At 41.1% G+C, this 12,548-nt stretch overlaps 1 protein-coding gene across 2 annotated transcripts in view; it reads left to right on the top strand.

Moving 5' to 3' along the window:
• Positions 1-10,283: 10,283 nt before the first annotated feature.
• ccdc142 (coiled-coil domain containing 142) overlaps positions 10,284-12,548 on the top strand; it is a 36,426-nt gene continuing 34,161 nt past the window's right edge. For both annotated transcript variants that reach the window (XM_080841265.1, XM_080841266.1), the window contains exon 1: positions 10,284-10,631. The gene's annotated coding sequence lies outside the window, so the exon portion shown is untranslated. The remainder of the gene's footprint in view (positions 10,632-12,548) is intronic.

A 12,548-nucleotide genomic window follows, 5' to 3' on the forward strand; every position in this document is an offset into this window, starting at 1 on the left:
AACTCAGTCCAGAACACTGTGCTTTGTCCCCAGTAACCCTCACTACACATCTGAATGCGAATGATTACTGTATGGACTTACCAAACACTGACATTTCAAGATAAATGTAAATATGACATGGTCTACCTGTAGTAGTTCTTGGATAGACCGTCTTCAAGCTCAAGAGCCTCTGATGTTCCCAGCCGCTGTTCAGGAACACATGAACGCATCATTCAAATTCTGTTAACCATTAGCATCCGCACAGCAATGTTTTGCATATGTAAATTCAGGCGTCACTGATCCGTGTTGCTGCCTTTCTTTACCGTTTACATGGAGCAGGAAGTGGACAGCTTTGATCTGCTGTGGCTGAGATCTTTATCTGACTCTGATGTGGCTCTCGCAGATCTTTTTCTGACTTCTGCGTAAACAATTAACATCTGTTCATCATTCTAGCTTTGTTTAAAGACACAGAGATAGATATGATCGAACTAATATAATATAATAGGTCCATTAAAGTTTGCAATAGGCTGCTGCAGATGTTTTACCAGTCTGTAGTAGCCAGTGTCATCTTCTTTGGCGTGGTGTGTTACATCAACAAAAGGGATGCAAACAAGAACAAGCTGATGAGGAAGGCTGGCTCCGTAGTTGGAATAAAACTGGGCAACCTGGAAGCAGTTGCGGAGGAGAGGACGAGGAGGAAGCTGGATGCTATCCTAAGGAACCCCTCCCATCCCCTCTATGACGAGCTGCAGCAGATGGGGAGCACTTCCAGCCACAGACTGATCCCTCCTCAACACACCACAAAGCGCCTTGGCCAGTCCTTTGTGCCAGTAGCCATCAGACTCCACAACCAACACAACCAAACATTTCGTTTTACATATAGTGTACACCAGCGGAGCTGTACTTTGTTGTCTATTTATTGCATCTATTATTTGTATTTATTTTTCAAATTTGTATCAATTTATTTTTTATGTTTATGTATACTTGAATCTTATTCCTACTACCTTGCTATCTATCTAATATACCAGAACAAAACAAAATATTCCAATCATTAATGTAAAGCTCACGTCTCCCTGACAGACAAGAGGAAACAGGCAGAAGCAATAAAGTCAGTAACACTTTCTAAGAACCCAATATCAATAAAGCATTATAAATACATTCATAAAGCATTATTAAACATTACAAATACATTCATAAAGCATTAATAAACATTATAAATACATTCATAAAGCATTATTAAACATTATAAATACATTCATAAAGCATTATTAAACAGGCCCATGCTTGGTTCAAGTTAGCTTGTTCAGAAATAACAGACTTGTAGAAGACGGCTTAGCAAAAGAATGTGTTTATTCAGCTGCTAGTGTGGGAATTGAGTTTATGTATAGTTATGGTTGGCTGGCATGGAATTTTAGTTCTACAAGGATTCCAGGGGTGGCAGGATACATCAGCGCAAAACTGACTGATGACAGCAGAAACACGTACCACATGCTGTACCTGGGATCCATAAAGGCCCTAACCCTATCCCTACACAGTACAACATGCTGTACCTGGGATCCATAAAGGCTCTAACCCTAACCGTACAACATGTGCTGTCTGTATCGACTTAGAATGATCTCCTAAACATTTGCATTTAGTCTTTTATGATTCACACTTCAAGCTTTCCACATTGACCTCACTTTTCCAGTCGCAGGTGTGCACACATGAAGTTACCTCATCTTACTCTGGTAAGGAATAACACACACACACACACACACACACACACACACACACACACACACACACACACACACACACACACACTCACAGCAGTGTGTTCAACTCACATATTAACACGTATATAACTCCCTCTCTCCTCCCTCTTTCTCTCTCTCCTCTCTATCTTCTCCTCCCTCTCTCCTCTCATTGTCTCACCTCTCATCCCTCTCTAGTTCTCTCTCCTCTCCTCCCTCTCCATTCTCTCTCTCCTCTCTTCTCTTTCCTCTCTCGTTCTCTCACCTCTCCTCCCTCTATCTCCTCTCTATCTTCCTTCTCCTCTCCTTCCTCTCTCATTCTCTCCTTTCCTCCCTATCCTCTCCTCCCTCTCTCGTTCTCCAATGCGGGAAATAGACGCCCTTTTAACGACAGACCTGTGTGTGTTTGTGTGTTTTGAATCCCCACTGCCGACTGTAAAATTAGTGTGGGTGTTGACACAGAGCTGTGTGTTTTAGTAAGGGTGGGTGCATATGTGTGTTACCGTATCTGGTTGGTCTGTGTGTGTGGGTGTTGTAGAGGTGTGTGAGTGTAATAATTGGAGTATTTTTCCCTCACATAGAAGAGCTGTGCTGCTTTAGAGAAAATGCGGAAAGAGAGTCAGAAATGGGGTTGGTGTGTGAGGGCGCTCTTGTGAGCTGTATGTATCCTCTGACAAGGCAGCCTAGTTGGGTCAAGTCAAATAAAAATTGTGTGTTTCATGGAGTTTCTTTAGCTAGTCGCCTAACAATGCCATGGACTAAGTGGATGAAATACAAATACCCAAATACAATAAAGAGTGAGAGAGAGAGAGTGGATAATTCCTAGGCGTGTGCAGATTGTGTTAGTGTGAGATAGAAAATAGAATAGAATAGAATAGAATATATTTATTTGTTATTGCACAAGTGCAACGAAATTGAGGTGGCAGCACTCAGACTTCAGTGCTATTGAAAAATAAAAAACAAAAACAATACAAATATATACTATATACTGTATATATATACAAATTTACACTATGAATACTCAGCTTAAGTAAAACAAGTTTAAAAAAAACACAAGACATATTACACATCAAAGAGACAAATACAGGTTAGTTTGTGCATTGTTAAGTGCTATGATGGCTCTTGGATAGAAGCTGTTTCTCAGCCTGTCTGTTTTTGCTTTGATGGTGTGAAAGCGCCTCCCTGAGGGCAACAGTTCAAAAAGGTGGTGACCAGGGTGTGTTAAGTCTCTGAGGATGCTGTGGGCCTTCCTGAGGCAGCGTGTTCTATAGATGTCCTCCAGAGGTGTCAGAGAGCAGCCAATGACTCTTTGTGCAGTGTTAATGACCCTCTGGAGTACCTTTCTTTCTGCTGCTGTGCAGCTGGCAAACCACAGCGAGATGCCATAGCTCAGCAATGACTCCACAGAGCAGCGGTAAAAGGACACTAACAGTTCCTGTTTTAGTTTATTTTTCCTGAGTAACCTCAGGAAATACAGCCTCTGTTGTGCCTTTTACAGCAGTGCATTGGTGTTGTGTTTCCAGGAAAAGTCCTCCTCAATATGTGTGCCCAGGAACCTAAAGTCTGATACCCTCTCCACTTGCTCCCCATTTATAACAATAGGCTGCATGTCTGATGTTTTCCTCCTAAAATCTACTAACAGCTCTTTTGTCTTGGAGGTGTTTAGGACCAGATTGTTTAAGGTGCACCATGTTGACAGCCTTTGCACCTCCTCCCTGTATGCAGTCTCATCTCCTCCTGAGATGAGCCCCACCACAGTTGTATCATCTGCAAACTTAATGATGGCATTGCTCGGGTGGGTTGGGGTGCAGTCATGGGTATAGATGGTGTAGAGAAGGGGGCTCAACACGCAGCCCTGTGGGGAGCCGGTGCTGATGCTGAGAGCTGAGGAGAGATGGGATCCTACTCTAACCCTCTGGGTTAGGAAGTTTTTGATCCAGAAGCAGATTTGTTGTGAAAGCCCTAAGTCCATCAATTTCGTGACCAGTCTGCTCGGTAAGAAGGTGTTGAAAGCAGAGCTGAAGTCTATGAAGAGCAGCCTGGCGTAGTTCCCTCTCTGTTCCACGTGTGTAAGAGTGGTGTGGAGAGCTGTGGCAATAGCATCTTCTGTAGCCCTGTTTGCTCTGTATGCAAACTGGTGGGAGTCAAAAGTGGGTGGCAGGCTTGTTGTGATGTGACTCCGGACCAGTTTCTCAAAACACTTCATGATGATAGGTGTCAGTGCCACTGGTAGGTAGTCATTAGGGGTGCTGGCAGTGGTCTTTTTTGGTAGAGGAATGATTGTGGAGGACTTCAGGCAGGGTGGAATCAAGCACTGGGATAGGGACTGATTGAATATGTGAGTGAACACACCAGCCAGTTGGTCTGCACAGTCCCTCAGCACCCTCCCAGTAACACCATCTGGTCCAGCAGCTTTTCGCGGGTTCACTGCCCGCAGAACACGCCTTACCTCCTGTGCCTGCACTGTGAGGGTGTGGCTGCAGGGGTCTACTGGAAGTGGCGTGGTCACATCCGGTGTATCGACCTCAAAGCGGGTGAAAAAGCAGTTGAGCCCCTCAGCCAGTGAGTCATCACCGTCGGCTGCAGTTAGGTTGCTGGACCTGTAGTTGGTGATGTGTTGGACCCCTTGCCACACCTGCTGTATGTTGTTGCTGCTGAAGTGGTCCTCAATCCTCCTCTGTTATTCTGTCTTGGCCTCCCAATATAGATACGTGCACATCAGAGCTGATGACAAGACAAGGAGAAGCATTGAGATGGCCAGTGAAGGGTTCATTTCCCCATACTAACCCTGATGTGATGAAGTGGAACTGGGAGACATGGAGGTATAAAAACTGATGCACTGAATTATTGTTTCAGACACTTCATGAACTGGCTCCCATCTTTTTGATTAGAAAAGCAGTTTAGCATCCAACCAGAAGTGCAAAATAGCAATGCTGTGTCACTAACTGGAGACTTGAAACAAGAAATAGGATGCAAATGCTCAAGGCGTGTTTTACTTAAATAAATCAAAGTGCCACGATGGGCAAACAAAGCAAAGTTCACAGGACTAGAAAACACAGCACGTCTTACTGATCACAAACAATTACACACAAAGACAGAGGAAAAGTCTAAGGCTTCCATAGGAGCTCAATAAATACATTGGCTACAAGTGAGAACTAAACTCAATTAACACAATGGCTACAGGTGAATCAAACATCGAGGAAAGCAAACATCGAGGAAAACTAAGTTGTGAGGGAAATACTAAACACAGGAGAGGATAAACGGGCTGGAGTAGCATATGGAGCCAGAGCAGGAACAGAAACAGAGGAGCGTGCAGCTAAGGTTGTGACATGCTGTAAATAAAAGGTTCTCCTCAACAAACTTCAGACTATCTCTTTCCACGGCACCAAAGGCCCAGCAGGTCATGTGTAATGTTTTTAATGATTGTTTAGAAGGCCAATAAGATATTTTTCACTCATATACATACAGTTACTTGGCCAGTTCGTATGCAACATCTTTACATTTATTTTCTTTCATTCATTTCTTGTTGCCCAGTTGGTTTTGTTCAACTTCTTTTGGGTTCAAACGAAAAATGTGAAATAACAAGTTACAGGATTTTAAGCACAGGTGATCTTGGACACTTTGTTTACTCTGACGGACAACATGCACATACACACACACACACACACACACACACACACACACACACACACACACACACACACACACACACTATTGTTCTTCATAAATTTTCTTTATTCCGCCCGTTTTTCTTGCATCGAATCAGGCCTCGCCCGTTCGAGGTACAGACGCTGTTCAAACACCGAAACGTCCGGCCCGTTTCGGTGCAACCTGCTATATCTTTTCGTGGCGGTATGCCTTGCCACTCCTTTTTTATTCCTCTTTTTCATCCTCTTTTTTCCCCATAGACTTGCATGGCAGAACTTTGAGGCATTATGACATCATAATAGGCTCATTAAACTGGCTTGCACCTGTGCTTCACTGACACCTGCGCCAAATCCAAGGAACCTCTACTCCCTGTCCCTCTCAATTCAACTTGGAAAAAGAATAAGAGTAACTACCGTTTCTAACCTAGCTACCGTATTTCCACTTCGTTAAGGTGAGTTGAATGGCAGCATTTTCAGTGTACTGACTGAGATTGTAATGGAAACTGATAGTCTTAGCCGTAGCAGCTAACATATGAATTAATGTTACGTTAACTTTGGAGACGCCGCTGCCTGTACATCTCCCACCAATGGGAGGATCCACTGGCAGTTTCAGCTAGCCGTAACGGGGGATCATTATCCTTAATTCAAGTTGTGAAGTAAACCTTTGAAGTAATTCATGAATGTAGTTGTGTGGATATAGTGAGCTAAGGCTTGTATTCCTACTACGGTAACGTTAGCTATCCTAGCTGTGTTAAGCAGCTGTAATATCTGAGTACGGGGCTAAACGTAAGCTACCTAGACCTATACTGAAAGAATGGTTAACTTGTTAGCTCACCAGTTTATTTTGTTGCTAATGTGGTTGGAGAGGATTAAGCGTGACCGATAGCGTGAGTTAACATTAACCCGTGTCCTGGGAGTAATGATTCATGAGAGACCTTGAATCATTAGGTTAACTGAAAAACGTTTGAGGATGTACCTGGACAAAGCGTAGCTGTTGTAGTGTGCTCAGTTTTCGAAAACTAGACTGAAACTAAGAAGGATAACTATGACTAAATGTGACTAAAACTAATATGCATTTTTGTCTTAAGACTGAATCTAAAATAGCTGCCAAAATGAACACTGATATAGGGGACCCCTTAATCTGCAATTCATGGTTGCTAGCTCTAATCAGATGTACAAACTAGGCTTATAAAAGAACACTAACTTTTTATGCCAACGAACACCAATAACTAGAACTAATTTGACAAACTATAAACCAATGTGATACACGTGCTCTCTAGCTATACAGTAAAAGTGCTGCTTAACAAAAAGGTCTATTCAGTGTCACTGCAGAGTTACACTGGACGGCTGGCAGATTCATCCTACAACCTGCATTCAACGTTGTACTGAACACAGAAAACACAGTACTATACAGATTTTGTTCTCAGATATCAGTCTCTGAGGCCCCTCAACAACATATGCGCACTCGGCCACTGCAGTTGCTTGTGCTTGATGGCCGCAACAGAGCAAGCACACTCTTGCAGTTCATTCACGAAACGCATTCTAGTTCTAATTCTAACTCATCATCCATGGTGGCAGGAACACGCAGGCCCATTCTCCCCTATTTTAGCGGTTCGCTACTGTACGCTTACTCCGGTTGTAACTTATAACTGTATAATGTTTTTACTCATATATAAAACAACACACAAATAACACACAAACCAAAAATATTTCTTTCTTTTTTTTTTTTTTTTTTTTACAAAAGTGCTGTAGCCTATACATCACAGCAAACACAACTGGATGTGTAAATGATTTGCACAGAACAAACAATAGAAAATAGGCCAGTACAGTAAACATAAAAAGTCAAAATCAAAAATGCAATTGACTGATCACCTCTTACTTCAATGTTGCCATCCATTGTGTGTGTGTGTGTGTGTGTGTGTGTGTTTGTGTTGCCATCCATTGTTCTCTAAACGAGAACATTGCCAATTGCAGTCTTGAAAATGGAAGTTTTGCCGTTTGAATAGCAGTGTGTTCTGTATAAACAGAAGGAGATTTGGCATTTCGGAAAGTGTGCAAAATAGAGAGGATTGTGTGAAGTGTTTTAAAGAAAGTTTGGTTTAGAAATTGAATCTGTGCCTAAAGCAGATAATTTTTTACTGTGTTTTGAAGAAAGTTTGGTTGAGAAATTAAATCTGTGCCTAAAGCAGAACATTTTGTACTGTGTTTTGAAGAAAGTGTGGTTTAGAATTGAAATCTGGGTCTTAAGCATGAAAAGTGTTTATAGTTAAGAATAATTGGTTTAGGGAGTTGGCACATGAGTTACAGGTTGTGGTCATTGTGTCACAAGTTCCAGTTTTTGTGTGAAAACAATTCTCAAAAACATCTGAATACTTCATACTATGTTTTCAGAACCACATTATCTCAAGAACATCTGATTATTTCATACATCTGAATACTTCATACTATGTTTCAACCACCTAATTTCTGAATCATGAGCACTCACCTATGTTTACTTTTGTCAGTGCTGTGTTTAGATAATCTTCTCACATTCAATGTCAATTCGATCAGTTATTTATTGTGCAATACAATGCAGGAAAACAAAAATCTATTTGCAATTGTGAATTTGGATATAGAAATGAGAAGTTGAAACATGCTGTGAATAACAGGTCTTTCTGTTTTCACATCCATGTATTATTCTAGTAGGCCTATTGGATGCAAAATCAAATTCTGAAAAAGGTGTAATTTGGTTGTAAAATGTACATGAATAAAAGACAAAAACAGAAATGGCTTTATTTTCCTGTCAAAATAAATTGTGGTCAAGTTTAAAAATAGACTGTTGTTCAGGTCAATATCTTGCTGTCCCGAGTGTCTAATAAAAACTGTAGGCTATGCCGACATTAGGATTGTAATTTTTTTTTCACAGAACTGCAAACTAATTGCAAAATTCTTGTTACAATGATTAAAACAAAGTCAATATCCAAATTCTAATTTGTTTTCTCGTTTAAAACCAGAACTTGTTAAAATGCGAATCCACCGCTTACAAAATCACAACGGTCAGTCCAACACAGAGGTTGGAACTTTCCCCAAATCCTAGTTGCTCATGAACGCAGTTTTCTGTAACCATGGAAACCATTTATTCCCACATGCTAGTGAAGTCAAGCGACACTGTGTGGTCCGTCTTTTTTCTGCTTTACCATATTGGTAGCAACATCTCTATTTTTTCGAGACAAGAGAACAGATAATTACAAAAGACCGACTGATAACGACCCGATTTTGCTAAAACAATCAGTTTTCCTCCGGGATTTCATCTTTGGAACCAGGCAGTGTTAAAATTCTATCACTTAAAACTACAAACTTCCGGTTGGTGTGGAACCATAGAAAGCGGGGATGCAACTCCTGCCCCCGACAGAACCGAAATGTCGATTTAGGCTATTTTCGGTCACCACAAATTTCAAAATAAATAGCCATAAGTAAATACAGAAAGAAAGAGAGAGAGAGAGAGAAAACAAAGTAAGGGTTCAAATACACGCGTCTTTTTTTCAGGCGCAGACGCTTCAGTAACGCCTTGGCAAAGTGCACAGTGCCAAAACAGCCTGGTGTAGCCTCTAGACTTTTCACAGCCAATAATAAATCACTTCGCGATGAAAGCGCATTCAAACCAAGACGTTGACAATGGAACTATTTTTTGTTGCGGAGAAACAATGCGAAATAAACCATTTTTAATCAATAACTTCGTGTTGAAATGTTAATTTGTTGACTGTAGAATTGTTTTATAAAAGCAATATAGCACTCGTGGGAGTGGGGTAGGTAAGGGATAATCCCATGTGTGTTGTTGCCTAATGAAACCTCGGCTACGGCCGAACACCACCCGTGCCTCTCTGCCTTGCGCTGGAAAGTTGAGAATAGTTCAACTTCAAAGCGCACCTAAAAAACGCTACAAAGACGCAACGCGTGGTGGAGAAGGGGCGCACACGCAAAGCGCGCCGTACTCAATGCATTTGCTCGCGTCCCGTTTTTAAAAAACGCGAATGTGTAGCATAGTGTATTTGAACCCTAAGATTCCCTGAAGACGCTGGACTTCAAGAATCTGTTGTGATTGGTTTAAAACACTGCATGTGACGTAATGCTACGGTTTTTACGCTTACCCAGAGACAGCTCGAGGTTGCCAGATTCTTAGTTTTGTCGTTAATTTGGGCAACGTTATAATCAATGTTGCGTGGAAAAAAGACCTTGGATGCTTTTTATGGCCAATTTACGGCTAATATTGCTTCTTTTATGAAATAGGCATTTGAAAAGTTTGTAGATCTATTATACGGTTAAGGCCTAACTGCTGAATATTACTCTGTGAATAATTTTCAGCTGGTAGAGTTTGTGAGATTTGTGTTTAAAGGCTTATTGACATTTATTACAAAGTCACTATTTTCTGCATCCCAATTAATTTAGTTTCAAAGGGACAGAATTTAATCTATCAATGCACCGATTTTTCAAATTAATGTCTCAGCCTTTAGCACCATGTTTTATAACCTTGTCCAGCCATTTAGCACACTAAGTGGCCAGTCCAATAATCTATAAATACTGGAACAGAACTCAGTGTTTTATATAGGCTGAATTAGGTTGAGTTTGATATATTTAGTTTATTGATCCCACTGGCAATGTAGGCCAACAGGCTTTTACGAAACATGAAAAAGCACCAATCCAAATAAGAAAAACAGTCAAGTCCAGTCAAGTGTTTTTATTGTCAGATGCACGGAATAACACAGGGTCAGACTGGCATTGTGCCGGCTGTGCAGTTCAGCCAATGCTTTCTGACCACGTATGCGTGTTTTTTTTCGCAGCTTCTTGTCCTAGAAATTTCCATCGAACCTGGCAACAGAAACTCACAACAGAACCTGTATGGATTGGCCAGCTCCATCTACTGCATGTCGGCTTACTTACAACCTGGTAACCTGTACCAGATTTAGCCCTTGCCGTTGCTAATAAAGGATTAACACTTTGAGCAGAGTGGGCTAAAATGATCGGGTAAATACGGCAATAAAATGTCGAGTGATGTCCAATACATGAAGATGGACGTGGACTCTGGCTCAGCACTGGCTTAATGAGCAAGTTAGCTTGTTAACTAGCATAACAGTAACCTTTCCGAGCTATCTTAAAGGTTAGCATGGTAGCCATCCATCTCTACGCTACCGTATGTTTGGCTACTGTGGTTGCTAATTTAGTTAACTAATCGCGTTATTTACTTCAAAGGAAAACATGGGTGTTCTCGGCTGATGTCTGACGACATTGTCTAACGGTAGGACTTGCATGGTTTTCATCTATGGTAACAGAAAGTTTTCACTTGTCTCACTCAGATTTATATTATTTTGGCCAACGTTAAATGATCATTTCAAGAACTCTGGAATTGCCGTGCCGGACAATGTAGACGAATATTTCTAGCATAATATTTGGGGACACAGCCAAGTAGACTAGAATGTAAGTTTGTATCGTATAAAGAATATTTTCACTTGTAGAGATAACAGTCCATTTCGTTTCTGCGTCAGAGTCTTGAGGATGTACTCTGTTTATTTTAACTGGAGACGAGCGTGGGCATGTGACCACAATAATAGGAGGTGGGAGGCTTTTGGAAATAAAGTTGTGCGTGAACGCGCCTGTGACATACTACCACACAAAGGCCGACCTGTTAAGCATTCTTACAGTTTATTGTGAAACACGCACATAGGCCTCGCATACATGCACAATTGCACATCATGTATTTGCACACTTACCTGTAAAACACACCTGTAAGTCGAAAAACATTTTTGAAAGAAAGCTAAAAACGCATCTCTTCACCACTTTAACTAGATACAGCGACATAATGTGATTATAATGTTTTATGTTTATGCACCTTATCCCAGTTTGTATGTTGATGTTTCATGTTTAATGTTTATTCTATGTCTTTATGTGGATCACTGTGCATGTCATGCCTCTCCACGTAATGTCTTTGCTGTTAAGCACTTTGAGTTGCATTGTTTTGTATGAAGGGTACTATACCAATCAAGGGTTTTTATTATAATTGTAAGAGTAACACCGATACGGCTAGTACAGTATGCTTAATAAATACTCACATACCTGCCTGTGAAACAGATGGCCTACTCACCAAAGATTTTAGATAGGCGCAGCAAGATGCCTCATGGTGATGCATGCCTATTGGAGCAAAGGAGGGACGGTTTTGGTCTGCATTTTGGTATACTTCTGCAGGCACGGTCTGCGCGCAGTCTACACATTTTTGTGCAGTACAGGATAGATCTTTATCTGTCATGTGCCATCAGGAGGTTCATGCCACTGGCAGGAGGCCTTTGACCGCCAATTATTAAAGTTCGTAGTCAAAATTGTATTCAGCTATAAGCTAATAAATGTTGTGGTAGACCGACCGTGTGTTGAATATTAAAGTTTCAGTACGTATAACAATATAGTTTGCTGAACGATAACAAGCTCCTTTTATAGTCAAGTTGGTCATAGCTTTTACCGTGGAAAAGATAATCGCGTTTCTTTGTTCCTCTTTCAAAATGAATGTGCTCTCAATATCTGTGAGATATGCAAGCTCACGTTATACTTATTAGCAGCGAGGCTAACTAGCTACTATGTGTTTCAATGGATTTTTGGTCTAAGTGTTAGCAATAACCTAACAATAAAAAGCAGCACAACGGATCAATAGCCATTCGCTAACGGTATGCTAGCAGCTAAAACTAACGAAATCTCTTGAAATGTGCTGACTTTGACATTGACAAACTAGTTCCTCAACGACTGTCCTTACACAGTCAAACATCAAGCTAGTGCAACACAAGACAAAGCAAGATGGCAAATAAGCTACTTACTAGATCGGCAGACAGTAAACAAGACGGGCTGCCACCTGCAAAACTACAGAAAGAAGTTATATGCCTATGGACCCTGGTATGGCACGGAGGCGATTCTCCATATTAAAAGTCATTGTAGGGCCCCAATTTTTTTCAAGCTGTTTTTTTAAAGGTAAAACTGCGTATCCTAACCCTAATCCTGAAGTATAATTGTTGCATAGTGTTACTTTAAGACCTACAATACTGTCCAACATTCGTGTTGCACATACACAACTAACCGAGTCAATGTAGACATGAAAAAGTCGTGTAGATAGCTTGAATCACATAAAATATGTCCCACTAACAGGCTCCCTAGACGCCGCCATCTTGTTACGATT

Source organism: Sprattus sprattus (genome assembly GCF_963457725.1).
Source record: "Sprattus sprattus genome assembly, chromosome: 6".
In the NCBI taxonomy this organism is placed as follows: domain Eukaryota; kingdom Metazoa; phylum Chordata; class Actinopteri; order Clupeiformes; family Clupeidae; genus Sprattus; species Sprattus sprattus.